Source organism: Protopterus annectens, chromosome 2.part0 (assembly GCF_019279795.1).
Source record: "Protopterus annectens isolate FY-2018-M chromosome 2.part0, PAN1.0, whole genome shotgun sequence".
Taxonomy (NCBI): domain Eukaryota; kingdom Metazoa; phylum Chordata; order Ceratodontiformes; family Protopteridae; genus Protopterus; species Protopterus annectens.
In genome coordinates this window covers 57,428,685-57,451,328 of record NC_056728.1, presented here as the reverse complement: position 1 = coordinate 57,451,328, position 22,644 = coordinate 57,428,685, and the positions used below count along the sequence as shown (strand labels likewise).

Genomic DNA, 22,644 nt, shown 5'->3' with positions numbered 1-22,644 from the left:
TTGGTCAGTCTTTCTGCTACTTTTTGTTCTGTCCAAGTAGTAGCGTAGCTGTCTATGTACATCCAAGGTATGCAGTATTCTTTCCCCTCTGTTTTGTGGGTTGGGAAAGAAGGTAGGTAGGTGCATTGCCTGGTTTAAAGACACTCTGGATACCACCTTAGGCATAAATGTAGGATTAGTCCTCATGGACACTCTGTCTTGGTGGAAGATTAGGAAGGGTTGCACTGCCATTAAGGCCTGTAGTTCTGAAACCCTCCTTGCTGAAGTAATTGCCAGTAGGAAAGCAGTTTTCCATGACAGGTGTTGTAGGTCTGCTGTTGCTGCTGGTTCAAAGGGTGATAGTGTCAACTTTTCTAGCACAAAGTTTAAGTCCCAAGCTGGTAATGGTGGTTTCCTTGGAGGTTTTACATTTTTGATTCCTCTGAGGAACTGCCTGAGCAAAGGATGCGAAAAAACAGGCGGATCAAAGCTGTATTCTGCTGAAATAGCTGATGCATGTATCTTGATGGAAGAGTAGGACAGGCCTGAATGAAGAAGTTCGGCCAGATACTCCAGAATGTTAGGCATATCTATGTTTGACACATCTTTTCCTCTTTCAGTACTCCAAATGACAAACCTTTTCCATTTTCCAGCATAGTTTCTTCTTGTTGAAGGTCTGCGTGCTTCAAGAATAATGTCTAACTCTTTGGGAGAGTTCTGGATTAGCTGCTGCTATGTGATGTTCCATGCAGTCAGTTGCAACATTTTTAGGTTTGGATGCATGATGCTGTAGTTGTTCTGAGTTAACATCAAAGGCATCAGGGGTATTGGCCACATATTGTTCCGAGACATGCTCCTCAGCAGTGGGTACCAGTGTTGTCTTGGCCAGTTTGGAGCTATCAGGATTATCCTTGGACGTTCTTCCTTGATTTTTAGTAGTACTTTGTGTATCAAGGGAAGAGGTGGGAATGCATATGCTGTTAGGCCTTTCCAGCTGAAGGAGAGCGAATCCACTTTCCATGCTAGTGGGTGGAATGTCCTTGTGCAGAATTTTTGAGCTGGTGATTGAGAGGTGATGCGAATAGATCTATCTGAGGCATTCCCCATTTCTTTGAGATGGTCTTGAAGATGTCCGGGTGCAGCTTCCATTCGTGGGCATCCGATGTGGTTCTGCTTAATATGTCTGCTAGAGTATTTTCTTTTCCGGTACAAATATTGCCTGTAACTGGATGTTGTAGCGCAGTGCCAGGGTCCACAGCTCCAAAGTCATTCTGCATAGCGGGTATGAATGAGTGCCTCCCTGTTTGTTGATGTACCACATGACTGTGGTGTTGTCTGTCCTTATCATCAACTGGCCCTCTTTGAGAAATGGTCTGAACTTTTGGATTGCCAGTTTTACTGCCAGCATTTCTTTTAGGTTGATGTGCAGGTGAAGTTGATCCTGTGTCCACAATCCTTGCACGCATTTGTCCAGCATGTGGGCCCCCCCATCCTAGGTCTGAAGCGTCTGTTGTGATGGTCTGGCTTGCTTGACATCTGCGAAAGGGTAGGCCTGGGTTTGACTGGCATGCCTGAGCCCACCATAGGAACTCCTGTTTTAAGCATGGAATTAGTGGGATTTCTGTTTCTAGGCTGTGTCTGTGTTGGGACCATAAATTCTTTAGGTACCACTGTAGTTTTCTCATATGTAGTCTGGCAAATGGGACCAAGATTATGCATGATGCCATGAAGCCCAAGGCCTGCAGTACTTTTCTTGCTGTTAACTTGTTCAGTTTTGTTAGTGCCAAGAAGTAAAGAGGGAGTTCTTTTTGTTTTTCTGTAGTTAGGAATGCCATTTGTTTTACTGTGTCCAATTCCACGCCCAAGAATGTCCTTGTTTGGGATGGTATCAGCCTTGACTTTTGTAAATTTACTGTGTATCCCAGTGCTTGTAGCAAGTAAATGACCCTTTGTAAATCTGTTGTCAGCTTGCTTTTGTTGTCCCCTTGAAGCAGGCAGTCGTCCAGGTATGGGTAAATTTGAATTCCCTGTAGTCTGCAATGGGCGATTACTGATGCCAGGCATTTTGTGAATACTCTGGGCGCAGTAGATAAGCCAAAGGGCAATGCTGAGAATTGATAGTGCTCTGATCCTGCAAGAAATCTGAGGTATCTTCTGCAGATTGGTCGAATGGGGACGTGCAGGTATGCCTCCTTGAGATCTAGAGTTACCAGCCAACACTCCTTGCCCAACATGGGAAGAAGTTGCTGTAGGGTCAGCATTTTGAATTTTGGGACAATGATGTATGTATTTAAGGTGGACAGGTCGAGAATTGGTCTCCAACTTTTTTCCTTTCTTGGAACTAGGAATAGTCTGGAGTAGAACCCCTTTCCTTGCTCTGCTGTTGGCACTCTTTCCACAGCTCTCATGTTTGCTAACTCCATTATCTGTTGTAGAGCTTCTGTTTTTTGATTTGGAGGTAGATTTGGCATTCCTCTCTTGACTGGTAAAGTGTGGAAGTGGAACCGGTAACCTTGATCTATGGTTTGTAAAATCCACTTGTCTTTTGTTATGAAGTGCCAGTTCTTTGAAAATAAGGTTAACTTTCCGCCTAGAGGAGCTGCTATTTGTTCCCTGGTAGGCGGATTTAGGGTTAAGTCACTGTGGCTGTGTTGATGTAGTGGCAGTGGTTGTGTCTGTGCCTCTGTTGTTACCTTGCCACTGTCGTCCTCTGTAGGCACCTCCTCTGGATTGGTTTCTGCCTCTGGAACGTCTGTTCCTGCCCCTTTGAGATCTTGTGGAGTCAGGAAAGGACCAATTTTTGGCAGGCCAGTTCCTGCTAAACCTTGGGGTTGAACCTGCAAGAAATCTTTAACCGTTTGAACAGATTTTGCCTTTTCTTCCATTTTCTTCATAACCTGCTGGGCAGGTGTACCAAACAAACTTGTCTTATCCATAGGAGCATCTAGCAACTTAGCTTTAACATGATCCGGTAAAGCTTGCTCCTTTAGCCATGCATGCCTTCTTATCACTGTGCCAGTCATGGCTGATCTAAATGAAGCCTCCAGTGCATCATAGCCACATTTTAAGGAATGGTTACTAACCTGTTGTATGTTACTTACCATTTCTAATACATATTTCTTATCAAGAGATTCATCAGTGGTTAGCTTTTTAGTTAACTGATCAAGCATAAACTCTTGGTATTGTATCATGTGAAACTGACAGTTTAAAGCTCTAGCTGAGAGAGTAGCTTAAGTGTAGACCTTTTTACCCCATCTGTCTAATGACCTTGCTTCCCTTTCAGAAGGAATAGGGTTTTTAGCTATGGTCGCGGCTACTGCCTTGGGACCCTGGGATATAGTTTCGGGGTCTGCAAGTGGGGCCTTGTAAAGGTGGTGATGAGTATCTGGCACCCTGTAAAATCTGTCTGGTTTGGCAGGGGCTGGGGGTAAAGAATCTGGAGAGGAGCAGACATCATTGAAAGCATCATCCACCACAGAGAGAACAGGAGGTATAGCTAAGGGCCTGTGCTGTGGAAGGTGCAGAAAGGTCCCAAGTCTTTTTCTGGAGTCTGAAAAATCCTGTTGCTGCCATTGGAACTGCTCCCGCATGGCATGTAAGGTTTCCCCAAAGGAGAATTCTTCTGGTGGGGAAGCAGCTGGAATGGATTCTTCAGCATCAGAATCTTCAAAATTGGAGAAAGGAGCCTCTGGCTGGTCAGTTATGTCTGATTCATCAGCAGAATCATCAGAGGACACTGGCTCAGGGGCTCTGCCCTAGGTCTCTTCTCTGGGGCTGAGAGGCCCTGTCTGGGTGAGATTGAGATCCTCTAATTAATGAAATTAAATCTTCTGCCAAAGTAAGCATTTGAGAACTAGAAGAGGGCCTGGTAGTGGGGGGTTTAACAGGCACTGTTTTAGTAGTCTTGGCTGCTTTAGCCCTGGCGAAGGCCTTAATGGACATGGCTGCTGGAGGCCTAGCAGCACCACGTGCTGGGGTAGAGACATCCAAGGGAATGGTGTCTGATAAGTCAGTGGCAACCACCGTAGTGGATAAAATTTCTGAGGCCGATTCAAGAGTGGTAGCAGGGGCCTCTGTTGTAGAGATAGATTCAGCTGTACTTTGATCAGTTTTCTCGGTTTCGGCCGAAACAGAGACACTCGCGGTTTGCTTAACCGTGGTTTCGGCCGAAACCGCGGACCGCGAATGTCGGTCTTTATCTTTGCGTTTTTTGGCAGATTGGGTAGTCGGAGGATCCGACGGCATAATGTACGCAAAATCAGAACCGAAAAACTGTTCTGCAAACTCCGTCCGCCGCCTAAGCGTTTCGGGTTGAAAGAAGCACAGGCCGAACAGGCTGCTACGTCATGGGCTGGGCCTAAACAAGGCAGACAGTAAGAGTGGAAATCTTTATGAGGTATTTGTTTCCCACAGGTTAAACAGTTATTAACTTTTTCTGACATCGGCTGAGGCAAGAAAGAGTCCCCAACGGGGTACTTAGCTTTAGAAGTCTTCGAAGTAGTATTCGGTAGAAGTAATCTCTGGATCCGACCGACCGGCACTTGCGAACAGCTTCTGCTTCGGGCGCCACGCGGCAAGAAAGACTGAGGAAAATGGCGTCGGCTGATGCCTTTATACCCGGAGGCCAACAGAGATGACGTCGGGTGAAGTGTGACATCAGCCGAAGCCGGACCCGGACTTTGGAATCCGGCCGACTGAAGGGCTGCCTGACGACAGGACAACCCAGTTGTTATGACTGCAGATGCATCCATGAAGGACATCTAAAAGATGTTATGTGATCCTATCTCGCCTACATTCTGTACTGATGGGACAGCGTCCCTAGCACCTGATTCCTGGGTGGCTCACTGGAAAACACTCCTGAGAACTGTGGAACCAAATGAAGCTAGCCCCAGAGATGCCACATCCAATTTGTAGTGGGAAATGAAAGTGTGCGGAGAAGACCACGCAGCCGCAGCACAAATGTCGCCAATGGCAAGCTTAGAATGGAATGCTATTGAAGTAGCCATAGCTCTTGTAGAGTGAGCTTTGACAGAGGTTGTAAGCTCTTTTTTAGAAGAGGAATAAGCCTGACTAATACAGTCCCTGATCCACTTGGCAATAGTGACCTTTGTGACGGCTTTGCCCAATTTATTGTCTGAAAAGGACACAAACAATTGATCTGTTTTCCGTGTTTGTTGGGTCCTATCTATATAAAATCGCAATTGTCTGTGAACATCCAATGTGTGGAAGATATATTCTGCTTTGTTTGAGTACTTTGGGAAGAAAACTGGCAGTTCTAATGACTGTTGCAGGCAAAAACTGGAACAAACTTTAGGGACAAAGGATGGGTTAGGCCTGAGGGATACTCTATCTTTGTGAAAAACCAGGTACGGTGGTTTGACAGTTAGACCTTGAAGCTCTGAAACCCTTCTGGCTGAAGTAATCACGACCAGAAAGGCAGTTTTCCAAGAAAGGAATTTCAAATCACAGGTTGCTGCCGGTTCGAAGGGGGAGGAGGTTAAGGCACGCAATACCATATAGAGATCCCACGGAGGAGCAGGATGAGAAATCGGAGGTCGTAAAAGCGCAGCACCTTTTATGAAGGTTTTACACAATCTGTTGCTCATCAAAGGTGGGTTTATAGATTCATGAAAATTGGAAATAGCTGCCAATTGGACCTTGATGGTAGAGACTGAAGAACCCTGATTGAATAAGGAAGTTAGAAATTTCAGGACTTCTGACACCGGGACAGTGATGGGATCTAGACCCCGGAGTTGAGCCCAAATAGCAAATCTCTTCCATTTGCTAGTATACAATTTCCTAGTGGCAGACTTGTGGGCCGAGGATAAGATGCGTATGACTTCCGGGTGTAAAGTATGATCTCTGACTATAGTCTGAAGAGGAGGAGCCAAGCTGTTAACTTCAAAGAGTGAAGGGACCGATGGAATTGTCCCGACTGATGAATTAATAGGTCCGGGATCTGATCCTGGAACCATGTACTGTCCAGTGAATACTTCCGAAGATAGGGAAACCATACCTGATGAGGCCAGTAGGGGGCAACTAGAATCATTTTGCTCCCTGAGTGAGTCGCCTTTTGGATCACTCTGGGAAGGAGGGGAACCGGAGGGAAGGCGTAAAGCAAACCGGTGGGCCAAGGATGGGCTAGGGCGTCCAAGGGAATCTCCCCCGGAGCTGGAGTGAGAGAAGAATTTTCTGCACTTCGCGTTCAGCGGGGTTGCAAAAAGGTCGCAACAAGGAGTTCCCCATCTGCTGAGAGTTGCCACTGCATCGTTCAGAGACCACTCGTGAGGAGAGAGAATAGTTCTGCTTAGTCTGTCTGCTATCACGTTGAATCTCCCAGGGATATGAATCGCTACCAGAAAACGTCTGGTCGCCACTGCCCATTCCCAAACTCTCATGGCCTCTCTGCAAAGGGGGTAGGATCTAGTCCCTCCCTGCTTGTTCAGATACCAGACCACTGACATGTTGTCGGACTGAATGGCAATTACACCCTGAGGGAGGTAATCGTGGAGGGCTTGTAGAGATAGAAGCACCGCTCTCATTTCTAGAATGTTGATGTGAAGGAGACTCTCGTCGGAATGCCAATTGCCTTGGACTGACCTGCCCAGGTAATGCCCCCCCCCACCCCATCTGGGAGGCGTCCGTCGTCAATGTGGCCATAGGAGGAGGAGGAACGAAGGGTCGTCCCTGATCCAGATTGGAGGACACCAGCCACCAGCGAAGGTCCCGTTTGCAGGTTTCCGTGATCAGTATGAGGTGACAGAGGGAGATCCTGAAAGGACCACTGGGTCGATAGGAGCCACTGGAGAATTCTCATATGCAATCTTGCTAAGGGGACTAGAAGAACAGTGGCTGACATGGAGCCCAATAGCTGCAGGACCATTCTGGCTGGGGCTTTGGATTTGAGAAGCAAGGCTCGGACTTGAGCCGGAATCGTCTGTATCCTTACTGTAGGAAGATAGGCCCGCATTTGGTTTGAGTATTTCTACTCCGATGAACCTTATGCGCTGAGATGGCAGCAACACAGACTTTGGCCAATTGAAGGTGATTCCAAGGGAAGTGCCTAGTGATATGGTGGCTGCTAGGTTCTGCAATAGTAGACGCCTGGAGGTAGCAGTTAGGAGCCAGTCGTCCAGATATGGAAACACCTGGAATCCTAGACTCCTCAGGTGAGCAGTCACGACCGCCAAACATTTGGTGAACACCCTGGGGGCTGTGGTGAGACCAAAGGGCAGTGCGCAGAACTGAAAATGACAGTCTCCCAGGCTGAAGCGCAAATGTTTCCTGGACGCCTGATCTATCAGGATGTGATAATAGGCATCCTTGAGATCTATGGAGCACATCCAAACACCTTTCTCCAGCAGTGGGAGAATGGATTGTAAGGTGACCATTCGGAACTTGGACTTCTTGACTGAACGATTTAGGTTGCTGTGATCCAAAATGGGCCTCAAGTCCCCAGTCTTTTTTGGCACCAAAAAGAATCTTGAGTAAGTCCCTAATCCGATCTGGTCTGCGGGGACCGGTTGGATGACTCCTTTTTGAAGCAGCTTTGAGATTTCTAAGGCTGCAATTTCCCGTTGACTGGGTGGCGGGTCCGGGATTTTCTTGGACGGCGGAGGGGGTGTGAAAAGGGGATGGCGTAACCTCCGGCGATGATTCGAAGCACCCATCGGTCCTGAGTGATACCTTCCCAGGCTTTTAGGTGCCTCGAAAAACAACCCCCGACTGGCTCCGGGGCTGCACAGTCGGGCAATCCTTCAGGGATTGTGGAAGGCTGAAGAGCCATGAAAGGACTCGCGGTCTCCAGTGTTGCGGGGGGCCTCTGCCGCCTCTGGGACGGCGTCTTCCAGAAAAATTTCCCCCTCCTCTGCCTCTAGAAGGGGGATCGTCCTGCTGCGAGGGATAAGACTTCTGGGATTTACGGAATCACATTTTCCCTCCTCTTTTAGCCTTGGGGTAAGGCCGAAAGGGAGTGGAAAATCGTGCCCCTACGGCAGTCAAAGTCTTACCTTCTTGCTCACAGCAGGTCAAGGTGTCCTTTACCTTGGGTCCAAACAAAGAGGACCCATCAAAGGGGCGTCGGCAAAGGAAGACTTAAAGGCTTCTGCAAAATGACACAGGTGGAGCCAGGCTTGCCTCCGTAGAGCAACACCCGTACCCGCCGCTCTACTCGCCCCCTCGGCTGCATAAGAAATGAGCCTCATGGGTGAGTTTGAAATTGATGACAGCGTAGCCAACTGAGAGCCAACCGTCTGGGCCAGCTGCTCAGGTAGAGGGTATCTGAAAGCTCCCTAGTGAAGTGCGTCAAATAGTTCAGGGACCTTAAGGTAAAGGCCGCTGAATTGAGGGTGCGCTTCCCGTACCGGTCCATGCTCCTAGACTCCTTATTAGGAGGATGGACGGACGTCGAAGCCTCGGCTACATCTTGTTGGGTAGCAGATGCCACCACCAGGGCATCTACAGCCACACCTTTGGTCAGAAACTCCTTCTCTGGGGGTGCTGATAAGAATTTATTTGGGCGAGCAGGCACCGGTTCCACAGAGTCTGGATGCTCCCACGCCCTTCGACAGATCAAATCTAGGAGCTCGTCGAAGGGCGGAGACACCCAGGAGGCGGAGGGCTGAGCCCCGAAGGCCTTGAGGAACACAGACTCGTCAGCGGAAGGGGGTTTGGAATGCCAGCCGCCTCGTTGTTTGAGGGCTTCCAAGATGTCTGCAAAGGAGACATCATCTGAGGACAACTTAGGGGACCCCTCCGCATCATCAAGATCGGTGTCCGACGTGAGAGACTCATCAGGGAGTCGGCGTGCTTCGTGTTGCACAGTCTTTTGGTTAGGGATTACTCCGAAGAAGCTTCAGAGGGACCTCCAGGAGGGGGGGAAACCCCACTGGGGGTGACCTCAGGCCCCGGGGCTCTGCTGTGTAGCGACAGGGGGACTACGAAAGACCCAGTCTCCGTGTGTAGGGAAGGTGCCGGTGAGACCGTGGAGGTAGCCAAAGAGGATTTGGCCAAAGCACTCCTCATGGCCCTGAAGGCCGGACCGCCAGAGTCCTGGGAAGGTCCAACCCCCGGGGCCACAACAGTAGACGGCACCCCCGCAGCCGACGCACCGAGAGGAAGGCTAAGAACCGAAAACATCGGTCCCGAAGCGTCCCCCCTGGGGCCGACCGAGGAGGTCCGTGTACCGAACTCCGACTGGAGAGCCGGGGTTGGAGTAAGGGTCGGAGCCGACCCAAAAACCTCCATCGGCTCCACCAGCACCAGCTCCAACGGTGCCGAGGCTGTTGGAGAAGGAACCAGAACTACAGGGTGGGCCATCGGCTCCGAAGCCGAATGGGCTGGAGCCGAAACTAATTTCTGGAATACAGGAGACTGAAACAGCCTTAGGAGCACCCTGGAAGATCGGGAGGAGACCGACCGGGCCCGAACAGACTTCTCCATCGGCTCCGAAGGACTGGGGGACCGGCTCCGAATAGACTCTATCAGTATCGGTCCCGAGGGAGATTCCACAGCAACTTCCCTCGGTGCCGAAGAGGGCTTTGGCGCCGAAGGGGAAGAGTCTGAGCCGGCAACCCTCATCAGCTCCAAAATCAGTGGAGCTGATGAAGGTGACCCGCCTCTCGAAGCCCCAGCCATCGGCTCCGAAACCAGAGGAGTCGAGGCTGGAGGCATCGAGGCAGACCGTTCCGCCCTCAGCTCCGAAGTCCGTGGAGCCGATGGAGAAGCCTGCCTAGATTTCTTAGTGGTCGGTTCTGACGGGCTGGTCGGAGCCGACGATTTCTTTTTCTTAGCTGGAGAGGAAGAGGAAGATAAGGCCTTTTCAAAGGAGGGTTTGATAAGCCCTTTTAAGATCAATTTATTCTTCCTCTCTTGGAGGACCCTAGAGGAAAAGGCGTGACACACGCTGCAGGACTCCTGAAGGTGTTTGGCGCCTAAACAGTACACGCATAAGGAGTGATCGTCCGTGATGGACATTTTATAGTTGCATCTCATGCACTTCTTGAATCCTGAGGGTCTATGCTCCTTAGACATAATGCCTGTAGACTACTCACTATAACAGAGAAAAACACAATGTATGTAACTCAACACAAAAATTTTCACAACAATAAAAACTCTTTTTTTTTTTTTTTAAACGATAGGCGAAAGCCCAAGAAACTTAAATACAAATACATGAAAAAGAGGGCCAAGAACCCTCTAACTCAAACAGGTACTTGACCTCTCACTAAAGAACTAGGGGAAGGCCCCTCTAACTTAAACGGAAACCTTTCCCTGTCCAGTCACACAAATTTACCACAAAAACACACTTATACACAACGATAGCTGTTAAAACAGCTTTTGGGTAGAGATTAAAGAATTTCCTGACAGAAAAACTTTCAGAAAAAAAGCACTTAGCTCAGCCAAGTTCGAGACCACGTCCTAGCTTGTAAGCGGCAAACGAGATCTGGGGAAGTAGTGGTGGTGCATCCTGGGATATAGAATAGCTCAGCCAATAAGAGGCTTCGCTCTATAGCATAGCGTGCCGAGTCGGAGCCGAGGATCAGCTCCGAACCCATCAGTACAGAATGTAGGCGAGATAGGATCACATAACATCCTTAGTTTCCTTCTGGCTAGGTTTGTGCACTTTTCTCTCGTTTTTACCTTCGCTGTCATCTTTACATCTTATGGATTGGAATATTCTTTCTTCCATCCTGGTCCTGACACCATGTCGCTTTCATGTTGAAATCATGAAATCTTTGTGGGTTCTGTTTAAGCAGCTTTATTACATACAAACACAATACTACTGCTGACTACTGATTCTAATTTAAGCAACATATATACAATTAATGACTATGATCATGCATGCTTACTCCTTAACTGCTTCTACAAAATGGCAGTAAGGCTGCACACGCGTGCAGTTATATACATGCACATACAGACTCGCATGCTTCTTAAAGATACAAGCATACACTCTCTACACTCCGATCTACAAATATCATCCTTGCATAGCTTTTGGCCATTTACTAGGGAATATGACAGAGTATTTGCCAATGTTCTTGGGGGTTATAGCTCAAAACTCCCCATAAAGACTTTGCTAAATGACAGAGATATCACTGAAGGGGTTTAGTCAGACCGGATAACTACTTTCAGTACGAAGAATGTACAAATACAGCAGAACAGTTGAAATTACTACGAGAATGCCACGAACCAAGCAAGCTCAAGGAGACAACACATTAAAAACGATATTTTATTAGACTTATTGAATAAATAGGTTAAGCGCTTTCATCTAAAAATCACAGACTTCATCAGAACACAACTTAAAATAACTGAATGGTTTAAATACCCTACACAACCACTCAATTCTACATAATTAATAATCCAATACAAATACACTGATGTCACATCCTGCATACAAGGAAAAATATCTACTTGGATGGTGAAATTTAAAAAAGAATTCATTTATTTTTCTACAACATGGTTCAGAATATATTTAACATATAAAAAATTAATGAATTCAACATTTTAAAAGCTGGAATTCCCTTATATCCTCGCTTGTAACACCGGCTTGATTGAAATATGTTCATTAATGCCAGGTGGTGTGATGGCATTTAAAAGTATTTGCCATCTCACCTCTTTTTCACCTAACAATGCATTCAAATTTCCCCCTCTATTGGACTGACTCAGAACTTCCAAAACTGCAAACTTAAAAGTGGAACAACCCACACTATCTCTAACATGTCTGAAAAGTGCATTATTTACATAGTCTTTCATGATCGCATACAAATGATCGTATATGCTATCTTTAAGATGCCTCCCAGTTTTACCCACGTAAAAACTGGGGCACCCAGTGCACTTGGCAAAATAAATGACATTTTGTGTTTGACCGTTCCCCTTTCTGAAACAAATTCTAGTCCTATTCTTGTTCCTCACCACCAGGGGCACATCTTCCAAAATAGCTGAACAGTAATTACAATGTCCACACGTTTTTGTACCTCCATTATCATAGTGTGTATACGTTTTGATACTCTGAAATTTCTTTTTCAAATTACATCCTATTTTATACACAAATTTTGGCTCATCACCCACTGTTGTAAAAATGCCCTCATCACAATTGAATATATTCCAGCTCTCTCTCAATCTTTTTAACTTGCTCTGTATGATCATTAAATGGCAATACACAAGCTCTACTGTATTCATTGGTAGTTTTCCCAGTTCTCTGTCTCCAGAGGAGTACTATTCCTTACATCCACCCCTAAACAAGGGCTTAAATTTCTTTACCCACTCACTAACATATGTGATGGCGTCTTCCACTATAAAAGATGGATATCCCCTTTCCTTACACATAGTACCTATAAATTCAAGTTCCTGTAGCATATCTTGATGGTCCAATGTCATACGGGCTGCTCGTATGCATTGCCCTTTCACAATGTTTTTCTTCTGCCTAAGGGGATGACAACTACTATACTCCAAATAGGAGTTACTGAACGTTTCCTTCCTGAAAATTCCCCTTAAATACTACACTGGCCAGCTTGGACAAGGTTGCAGTGGATCAATTATATCGATATCTGGATAACAGTAGACATCGTAAAATACACTACTACCTCACAAAGGAAGAACATGACACCATGTGTGCTTTGTGTAGTAATAACATCAGAATAATGCAGCCAGATAAAGGGGGAGGGGTAGTGTTATTTGAAACAAACAATCATTTGAATGAGATGCAGTTAATACAGGACAAATATGAGGTGTCTTCTAATAATGAAGAAAATATTGCCTACCAGCGAATAGATGCTCTGTTGGAGTAATATTTGATAGAAGATGGAATTGATGGTGATCTATACAAATTTTTTTTTAGAGTAGAACATCCCATATTAACCACTATGGTAGGAATTCCCAAGATCCACAAGAACATGTTCCACCCCCCAATTCAGACCAATTTCAGGAAGCAAGTCTAAAACCTTCTCTTTCGGTAAGGTAGAAGATTGTTGGTTGAAATTTATTTATGGGAAAGTGGAACATATAGTTAAAGATTCTTGGGACTTCCTAGGTAGATCGACTCCCACATTGTGGAAACAAGATCTAATTCTGGTCACCATTGATGTGGTTGACATTCTCCTGCATCCTCAGAGATGAAGGAATGGAGAAGTTTGTTAGTAGTATCAGGAGATACAGTGGCCTTGATTGGGATAAGATCACTCATAAGTGAATTCATGAGTATTGTATTAGACTACAATTTTATTTTATTGGAGGGAGAATACTACAGGCAAAGCAAGGGAGTACCTATGGGGGCTGCTAGTACTCCCCTGTATGCGAATCTCGTGTTGTTGGATTGGGAAAATGAGGTTATTTTCAACAATAGGTACAACAAACGCATCAAATATTATGTTAGATACCTGGACAATGTGTTCATTTTGTGTGATGGAACTATTAGTGAAATAGAGACATTTAGAGAGTATATCAATCTGTCCAGTTCCTTTTTGAAATTTACATATCACATTAGTAAGGAAGGCATCTCATACTTGGGATACATACATCTCCCTGACCACCACTGGGTTTAAGTCCCGAATTTTCAGGAAGGAAACGTTCAGTAACTCCTATGTGGAGTATAGTAGTTGTCATCCCCTTAGGCAGAAGAAAAACATTGTGAAAAGGCAATGCATACGAGTGGCCCATATGACATTGGGCCATCAAGATATGCTACAGGAACTTGAAAGTATAGGTACTATGTTTAAGGAAAGGGGTTATCCATCTTTTGTAGTGGAAGATGCCATCACATATGTTAGTAGTGAGTGGGGAAAGAAATTTAAGCCCTTGTTAGGGGTGGATGTAAAGAATAGTACTCATACGGAGACAACTGGGAAAATGACCAATGAATACAGTAGAGCTTGTGCATTGCCATTTACAGAGCAAGTTAAAAAGATTATAAGAGAGAAATGGAATATACTCAAGTGTGATGAGGGCATTTTTACAACAGTGGGTTATGAGCCAAAATTTGTGCATAAAATAGGATGTAATTTGAAAAAGAAATTTCAGAGCATCAAAAAGTACAGCTGTGTACCTACCATAAATGTAGATGTTTGAGTGTATTCAGTGGTGCAGTCATTACTCTCGGGTTATCCTGCTGGCAGGCAACCCGCAGTCGGCCTGAATTCCAAAGTCTAGGTCCAGCGTCGGTTGCTGTCGCCTCTTCCCTGACGTCAGTGTGCCAGGGGTACAAAAGATGCAGCCGACGCCATTTTCTTTTTCTTGCCTCAGATGTCGGGTACCCCCAAAATGTTAGGTTAAAAAATTATGCCAATAATTATGCATGCAGTAAAATAAACATTTCCTTCATCTACAAGCAAATACACCACATAGGTTGTATAAGATAGAGAAGTATAGGCAAGTCCCAGCAAAGAAAAAGGGGGATGGTGGGTGGGTAACCTGGACTGCAACAGTGAAAACACTCGAACATCTACATTTATGGTAGGTACACAACATTTATGGTAGGTACACAACTGTACTATGTTCATCGTGTTTCACTGTTGCAGTCATTACTCTTGGGTTGAATCCCAAAGCTGAGGTTGGGTGGCTGGGCCTAAATAGGATTAGGAAAGGCTATAAGGCCTTGCAGAACTGCAGTGGCGAAGCCTGCTCTGGATTTAGAGTAGAGAGGTAAATGGTAGTGCTTTGTAAAAGTGTGCACTGAACTCCAAGTTGCAGCCTCTAAAATGTCTTTGGTTGGTACTCCTTGCCATGCTGTGAGTAGCAGAAACGAATGCAGTGGCCTATCCATTTTGAAATAGCCTGTTTTGAGATAGGCTTTTCCTGAGATCCTGCAGCATATGCCACTAAAAGTTGCTCAGTTTTTATGAAAGCTTTAGTTCTGTCCAAGTAGAAGCATAGTTGTCTGTGTATGTCCAAGGAATGCAGAAGTCTCTCACCCTTATTCTGTGGGTTTGGATAAAAGGTAGGCAAATGAATGGTTTGGTTAAGGGCCACACTGGACACTACCTTAGGCATAAATGTTGGGTTCGTCCTTAGAGAAACCCTGTCTGGATGGAAAATGATGAAAGGTTCCACAGCCATAAGTGCCTGTAACTCTGAAACTTGTCTTGCAGAGGTTATTGCTAGGAGCAGAGCTGTTTCCCAAGATAAAAACTTTACATCAGCTGTATTGGCTGGCTCAAAAGGTGGCAGCGTGAGTTTTTCCAAGACATAACTGAGGTCCCATGCAGGCATTGGGGCTCTCCTTGGAGGTCTTATGTTTTTGGCCCCTCTGAGATACTGCCTTAGCAATGGATGGGAAAAAATAGGAGGTTCCGTATTGTAAAGAGCTGAAATGGCAGAGGCATGAATTTTAATTGATGAAAAGGATGGGCCTTTGTCCAGCATCTCAGTTAGGTATTGTAAAATCTGAGGAATATTTAGTACAGATGTGTCAATTCCTTGTGCCTGGTTCCAAGCACAGAATCTTTTCCATTTTTCTGCATAAGATTTTCTGGTACTGGGCTTCCAAAATAACATCCATCACTGCTTTAGAGAGAGGTGCGTTTTGAATGGTTACATTATCCGCGATGCTGCCAGATTTAGGGTCCTGAGCTGGCTGTGCAGAATCAGATTGTTTTGCTGGGTCAGTGACTGAGGAATTAGAGGCAATGTCCAGGCTGGGCCTTGACACAAGCTTTTTAGGATTGGGTACCAGTGCTGGCGTGGCCAGTCTGGGGCAATCAGAATCATTCTTAGCTTCTCTTGTCTGACCTTTAGGAGTACCTTGGGGAGGAGGCGCAGAGGAGGAAAGGCATATACTGTTAAACATTTCCAGCTAAATGACAGAGCATCAACTTTCCATGCTTGCTTGTGATAAGTCCTTGTGCAGAATTTCTGTATTTGGCAGTTGTGCGGGGAGGCAAATAGATCTATGTCTGGGCATCCCCATTCCTTTGTTATCATGCTGAAGACTTGTGGATCCAGTTTCCACTCGTGGGGATCCGTGAGGTTTCTACTTAGTTCGTCTGCCAGAGTATTGTTCTTTCCTGGCAGGAATTGTGCTTGCAGGTGTACTTGATAAGTCAATGCTGTGACCCACAAAGTCATGGCTTGTTTGCAGAGGGGGTAGGAATGTGCGCCTCCCTACTTGTTTATGTACCACATGACTGTAGTATTGTCCGTCCTTATCAGTAGTTGTCCTGGATGGAGTAGATCCTTGCAAGCTGTCAGGGCATTCTGAATAGCTAGCATCTCTTTTTGATTGATATGTAGATGCATTTGGCTTGTGGACCATGTGCCCTGAATACATTTTCCTGCCATGTGTGCTCCCCAGGCATGTCCGTCCTTATCAGTAGTTGTCCTGGATGGAGTAGATCCTTGCAAGCTGTCAGGGCATTCTGAATAGCTAGCATCTCTTTTTGATTGATATGTAGATGCATTTGGCTTATGGACCATGTGCCCTGAATACATTTTCCTGCCATGTGTGCTCCCCAGGCATGTCAGTCCTTATCAGTAGTTGTCCTGGATGGAGTAGATCCTTGCAAGCTGTCAGGGCATTCTGAATAGCTAGCATCTCTTTTTGATTGATAAGTAGATGCATTTGGCTTGTGGACCATGTGCCCTGAATACATTTTCCTGCCATGTGTGCTCCCCAGGCATGTCCGTCCTTATCAGTAGTTGTCCTGGATGGAGTAGATCCTTGCAAGCTGTCAGGGCATTCTGAATAGCTAGCATCTCTTTTTGATTGATATGTAGATGCATTTGGCTTGTGGACCATGTGCCCTGAATACATTTTCCTGCCATGTGTGCTCCCCAGGCATGTCCGTCCTTATCAGTAGTTGTCCTGGATGGAGTAGATCCTTGCAAGCTGTCAGGGCATTCTGAATAGCTAGCATCTTTTTGATTGATATGTAGATGCATTTGGCTTGTGGACCATGTGCCCTGAATACATTTTCCTGCCATGTGTGCTCCCCAGGCATAATCTGATGCATCTGTTGTTATTGACTGCCTGGCTGTGGGTAGAGTGAATGGCTGTCCCTTGTTGAGGTGACAGGCATGTGCCCACCATCGAAACTCCTGTTGCAGGCAAGGAATGAGGGTAATTAATGCTTCCAGGCTTTGACAATGTCGAGTCCAGACACTTTTTAGGTACCATTGAAGTTTCCTCATATGCAGTCTGGCATACGGAATTAGCAGAATGCAGGATGCCATGAAGCCCAAAGCCTGCAGAATTTTTTCTTGCAGATAGCTGGGTCTTTGGTGCCAACATTTTGAAGTAAGACGTTAGTTGCCTTTGTTTGTCTGGCGTGAGAGAAGTCATCTGGGCAGTTGTATTTAAGCTTGCACCCAGGAATATTATCTCTTGAAAGGGTACTAGTTTTGATTTATTTTCGTTTACTGTGTACCCTAGGCAAATTAATAATCTTTTTATGAACGCCAGATGCTTTAGTAGAGTGTCCTTATTCTCTGCTTGTATAAGGCAGTCGTCCAAGTAAGGATATATTTGAATTCAAATGGAGCTCAACAACTAAAGAAACAATTGCAAGAGTCTCCAGTCACAGGCAGCAATAATACATCCTTCCTTGTTCTTAAAAGCTGTAACAATCCACAATGCACGTCAGGCAATAACCAAAAGATTTCTTTAATATATACGTCAAACACACAGAAACGGATCAAGCGCTTTCATCCACATAACGTGGACTTAATCAGAATCAATTAACTAATACATTCCACAGTATTTAAACATAATTTGGTGCTAATTCATACTACATTTTTAAAGACATCAACACAACTTTAATTCATAAGATAAAATTATTGAATAATTAAAAAGACTGTTCTTACTGTAAAATAATACTTGTTAAATCTGATGAAATAACACATTGCATGCATCAAATAACCTCCCTTATAGTACTAACCAATTGTTACAAGTATACTTGAAAGTATGTGTAATGAATTATATATTTGTATATATTAAATAAAATGTCATAAAAAATCCATAAAAAAGTTTTTTTCAATACTAATTCTTCCTATATACATTTAAATGACAATAACAGTATTAATGTTTGACACTTCATAGAGTACTGTTTTTATTTATATATAGTACTCTTAATTTATAATGTGCCTAAGGACAGAGAAGAACCACTTCCAATGTAAAACTTCTAGCATAAACATATTGTGTGGCATCCCTTATAACGCAACTAAACCGCGCTACATATTATTTGGCGCCTTTTTAGTCCTGATACTACGCAAGTAGTCATTTTAAGGAAACCTTTTTGTATTAGGGTTAATGATTAATGCCTGATAGCTAAGCTAACCAGCGCTTCTATTCTCTTGGCGCCAAACAAGCACAACACCTTCTAGATAGGTTAAATACAGATAAGCTGTATACCTCTCTATGTGTCCAACCCTCAGGCTAATGTTAGAGTTCTTTGCTCAACAGTAGCGTAGTAGTGTTGAATGTTGTCGACTGTTATATCCTATGGACCTGTTTCAATTGGAATAACTAATGAAACTATGCTTACTTATACTGCTATTCTTATGTTTTAACTATGAATACTCAAACACTGATTGTAGTTACTTTACACTGTGAATGAAACTGTATATCAGATACCTGTTTAAGTAGAATATTGTTAACTATTGACAACTGCTCTCTTATTTACTCTGTTTTGACTTACTATCTTCCTCTCTCTCTGTCCTATTTTAATAGTTTGCTAGGTGGACCCTGTACTCACTGGCATTAACTGACTCTGCCCTCCGGGAAGACCTGAACTCTACCTACTAAATCCCATCCCTCATCTTAAGGGAAATCTACCATTACAGATTGTGAAAGTATGTTATTTTCATATGTGTCATCCATTAACTCTGACCTGTGTATCCTAGTCTAGCTACCTGCCCAGGACTGCCAATAGCCACTGTCCTCTCCACATTCTAACCTAGTCTCCCATTTTATTCTCTCCTCAAAGCTACTACTGTGATTTTTTATCTACATTTCACTAACTCATACCTCTCTCACCTCTTTCTTACCTGCATAACTCTGATACTTATTCCTTTTGGCCACCAGGTGGCTTCCTATTACCTGGATTGCTCCCTTTTGGGTTATTTCTTAACCCTCAAATACCTTTGTTCTGAACCTGTATCCTCTCTCTCTCTGCTTCACATTTTCTTTACTCTTGACCCTGCCTCATCACCCTTCTAGTATAGTTACTGCTACAACCTGTACATCTTCACAGATTACAGCTCATTACACAAACTATACCTTTTTATCTGATATAAACCTACCTGCTGTTCCCACAGCTCACAGATTGTTTTTTCTGGGCCTCACTACTCTTTTGTGTCTTCCCCGCTCCGTTCGCCCTGCGGGCTCACTCCGCTCCCCTCCCTGCCCCCAAATCTCACCCGCCCCTGCCACCTGTACATTTATACACTCATAGGCACACCCCTCACTTCTAACCACCAATCACATCTTGCCTCTTAGGCACACCCCACTCTTCTAAACACCAATCATATTTTGCACTTGTCTCCACCCCTTCATATACTGCCTCCTCCCTCCCCACTTAACTTCCTTACCTACTCTCTGATATTTTCCCTCCATCTAATTATTCCAACTCTATTACTGCGTCTCCTTTCATGTTTAATAAATACAGACCTTTGCTACTAACACTCCTAACTACTCTCACCTCTGCCTATCTTTTAACCTCCTACGAACTACCCCTACCCTTTATACTTACTATCCCATTCAAACAAACCCTGGCAACTCCCCTACCTCCATCTATAAGCTATCTTAACCCCACTTACAAGACCTCCTACCTTAAACCTAAATATCACCGTCTCTCTCACATTAAATACCTTATTCATAACCTTAAAAAACATGTTAACTACCATTGTAAACCTCCTCAATTTTACAACCCAATACTAAATTCCTCATTAATTGATGGAGACATCCACCCTAATCCTGGCCCTAACCCATCCCCAAAATTTGCTAATAGCCACATACTCAGAACAAAACCAACACCATTAACCAAACCCCCCCAAATCACTATTTATTGCTCAACTAAATATACGTAGCATTTGCAACAAAATACCACTAATTCATGCTCTTCTAGATGTTCAACAGTTCGACATTCTCTGTCTAACTTGAAACCTGGCTCAAACCTACAATAAAGGATAATGAAATTACTCCCCCAGGCTACAACATCCTTAGACATGACCGCTTATACAAAAAAGGTGGTGGGGTCGCTGTCCTCTATAAAACCGGACTACAAATAAGTAAATCAAATCTTAACCTTCCATCTGACATAAATGCAGAAATAATCATTTCAAAACTTCACCTCAACCCTCACAAAACAATTAATATTATCTGTACTTATCTTCCCCCAGGTAAAAATCCTGCCATACTAGAAGACCTGTTAAATTGGCTTTCACTAAACCTCCTACAAGAAACAATACTTTTAGGAGACTTTAATATTGACTGGAACTTAGGTAAACATACCAACCCAACCACCCACATTAACCTACATGGCTTCTCTCAAATCATTAACTCACCAACAAGAATAAACAAACTTAATAATAAAGAAACCATACTTGACTGGATATTAACAAATAGTCCACAGCAAAAATATACAACAGGAACTCTCCCAGATGACCTCAGTGACCACTCCCTAACATATATGATCAGGCATAAAACAAATGTTGCTATCCCCAGCCAAGTCAGAACATGCCGTAGCAAAAAATATTTTGACCCCAATCTGTTTCATAATGAACTTATGCATGTTAACTGGTCACCCCGGAAATCTCTCCCTATAGATGAAGCTGTTACGCACTTTAATAATACTTTTCTAGACATCCTAGAACATCATGCCCCAATGAGTTCTATACGTATGAAACCCAAAACAGCCCAATGGCTCTCAAAAGAAACTAAAACACTAATCCTTAGCAGGAACAAAGCCTGGACTAAATGGCAAACCACAAAAAAATAACTGATCACCTCACTTTTAGACAACAAAGAAATGTGACAAAAAAAGCCATTCTACAAGATAAAAAGAACTTTTATACACAGCTTCAACATTCATCCTTTAACCAACCACATACATTTTGGTCCTCTATTAATATGCTGTTATCCCCAGGCAAAGTTGCCACACCAAACCCACTAGACTCTAACCCTGACAACCCACTACAAACAGCTAATGCTTTTAATACCTTCTTTACTTCAGCCATATTAAAACTAGCTAAACAACAAAGCCCTGATACCTCCAAACTACAAACCCTATACTCCCCTCCTCCTCCATTTCACCTAAAACCTATACCGACCTCTTACATATTGTCCTTGCTTCAAAAACTGAAGCCCATAACCCCCTCTGCTGACAATTTACCGGCAGAATACCTCCAAGTAGGAGCTAAGGCTGTAGCCTACCCCATCTCTATACTGATCAACAGGACCATAAGAGAAGGTACTATCCCATCACTCTGGAAAATCTCTCATATTATCCCTCTGTTCAAAGGAGGTGACTCTACTGAGTATTCCAACTTCCGCCCTATAGCACTACTATCTCCTCTCGCAAAAATAATGGAGAAATGCATCCACAAACAAATCACCTACTAAGCCACAACCTCCTTGCTAACTGTCAACATGGGTTTCGACCATTCCATAGCACTACCACAGCCTTATTAGCCTTTATTGACTCTATTAACACAAACCGCAACAATAACACTTCTTCTTCTGCTTTCTTTGTAGACCTGTCTAAAGCCTTTGATATGGTCAATCATGAACTTCTCCTCCATCGTTTAAAATCCCTCTCTCTAAAAGATCATGCCCTAAGCTGGTTCGTATCCTATCTGGATAACCGTAAACAGGCAGTACTCTGGAATAACCATCTCTCTGATCTCCTCCCAACTTCGATAGGGGTCCCTCAGGGCTCTATCTTAGGTCCCCTGCTATTCTCCATTTTTATAAATGACCTTCATCTAGCCATTACCCAATCAACTTGCATTCAATATGCAGATGACACGACCATAATCTGCTCAGCCTCAACACAGACTGAGCTGCACACTCTCACACAAAAAACCTTCACTACTATAGAGCAATGGTTCTCTAATCATTGTCTTCTCCTCAACCCTAAGAAAACCAAACTCCTGCTCTTTGAACCCACTCACATGTCCCCTTCTATTAACTTCACACTTGCATCCAATGATGGTACCCTCATCTCTCCAGACCAAGCCACTAAACTCTTGGGTATTACTATTGACAATCAACTAAAATTTGACACTCATATCAACTCTACAATAAAAGCTACTAACAGAAAACTTGGTTCTCTCTACAGAATCAAATCTTTCCTAACTCCCAAAGCTAAAACTACCATAGCTAGATCACATCTAATATATACCCTACTATACGCTTCACCCATTTACACTAACCTTTCTAAGTATAACCTCAACAAACTAGCTTCATCATACAACAACATTGCTAGATTTGCTACAGATTCTCCTTATAGGACTCATCATTGTCTTAATCTTAAAAAACTAGGCTGGCTAGAACTACCCTACCTAATACAATCTTACCAACTTACTATTGCCCATAAAGCCCTTTATCACCCTGACAACACTCCTATGCTCTCCTCTCTCATTCAACCCTACAAAAACCTGAAGAACCTACGCTCTTCAAACTTCCCTATCTAATAACTCAGCAGGTGACTCCACATTCTCCAACTCAATTGGCAAAATATG

At 44.2% G+C, this 22,644-nt stretch overlaps 1 protein-coding gene across 1 annotated transcript in view; it reads right to left on the bottom strand.

Moving 5' to 3' along the window:
* The window catches only part of LOC122792699 (PTTG1 interacting protein), a 743,791-nt gene that overhangs the window by 638,692 nt on the left and 82,455 nt on the right, over positions 1 to 22,644 (bottom strand). The gene's annotated exons all lie outside the window — the stretch shown is intronic.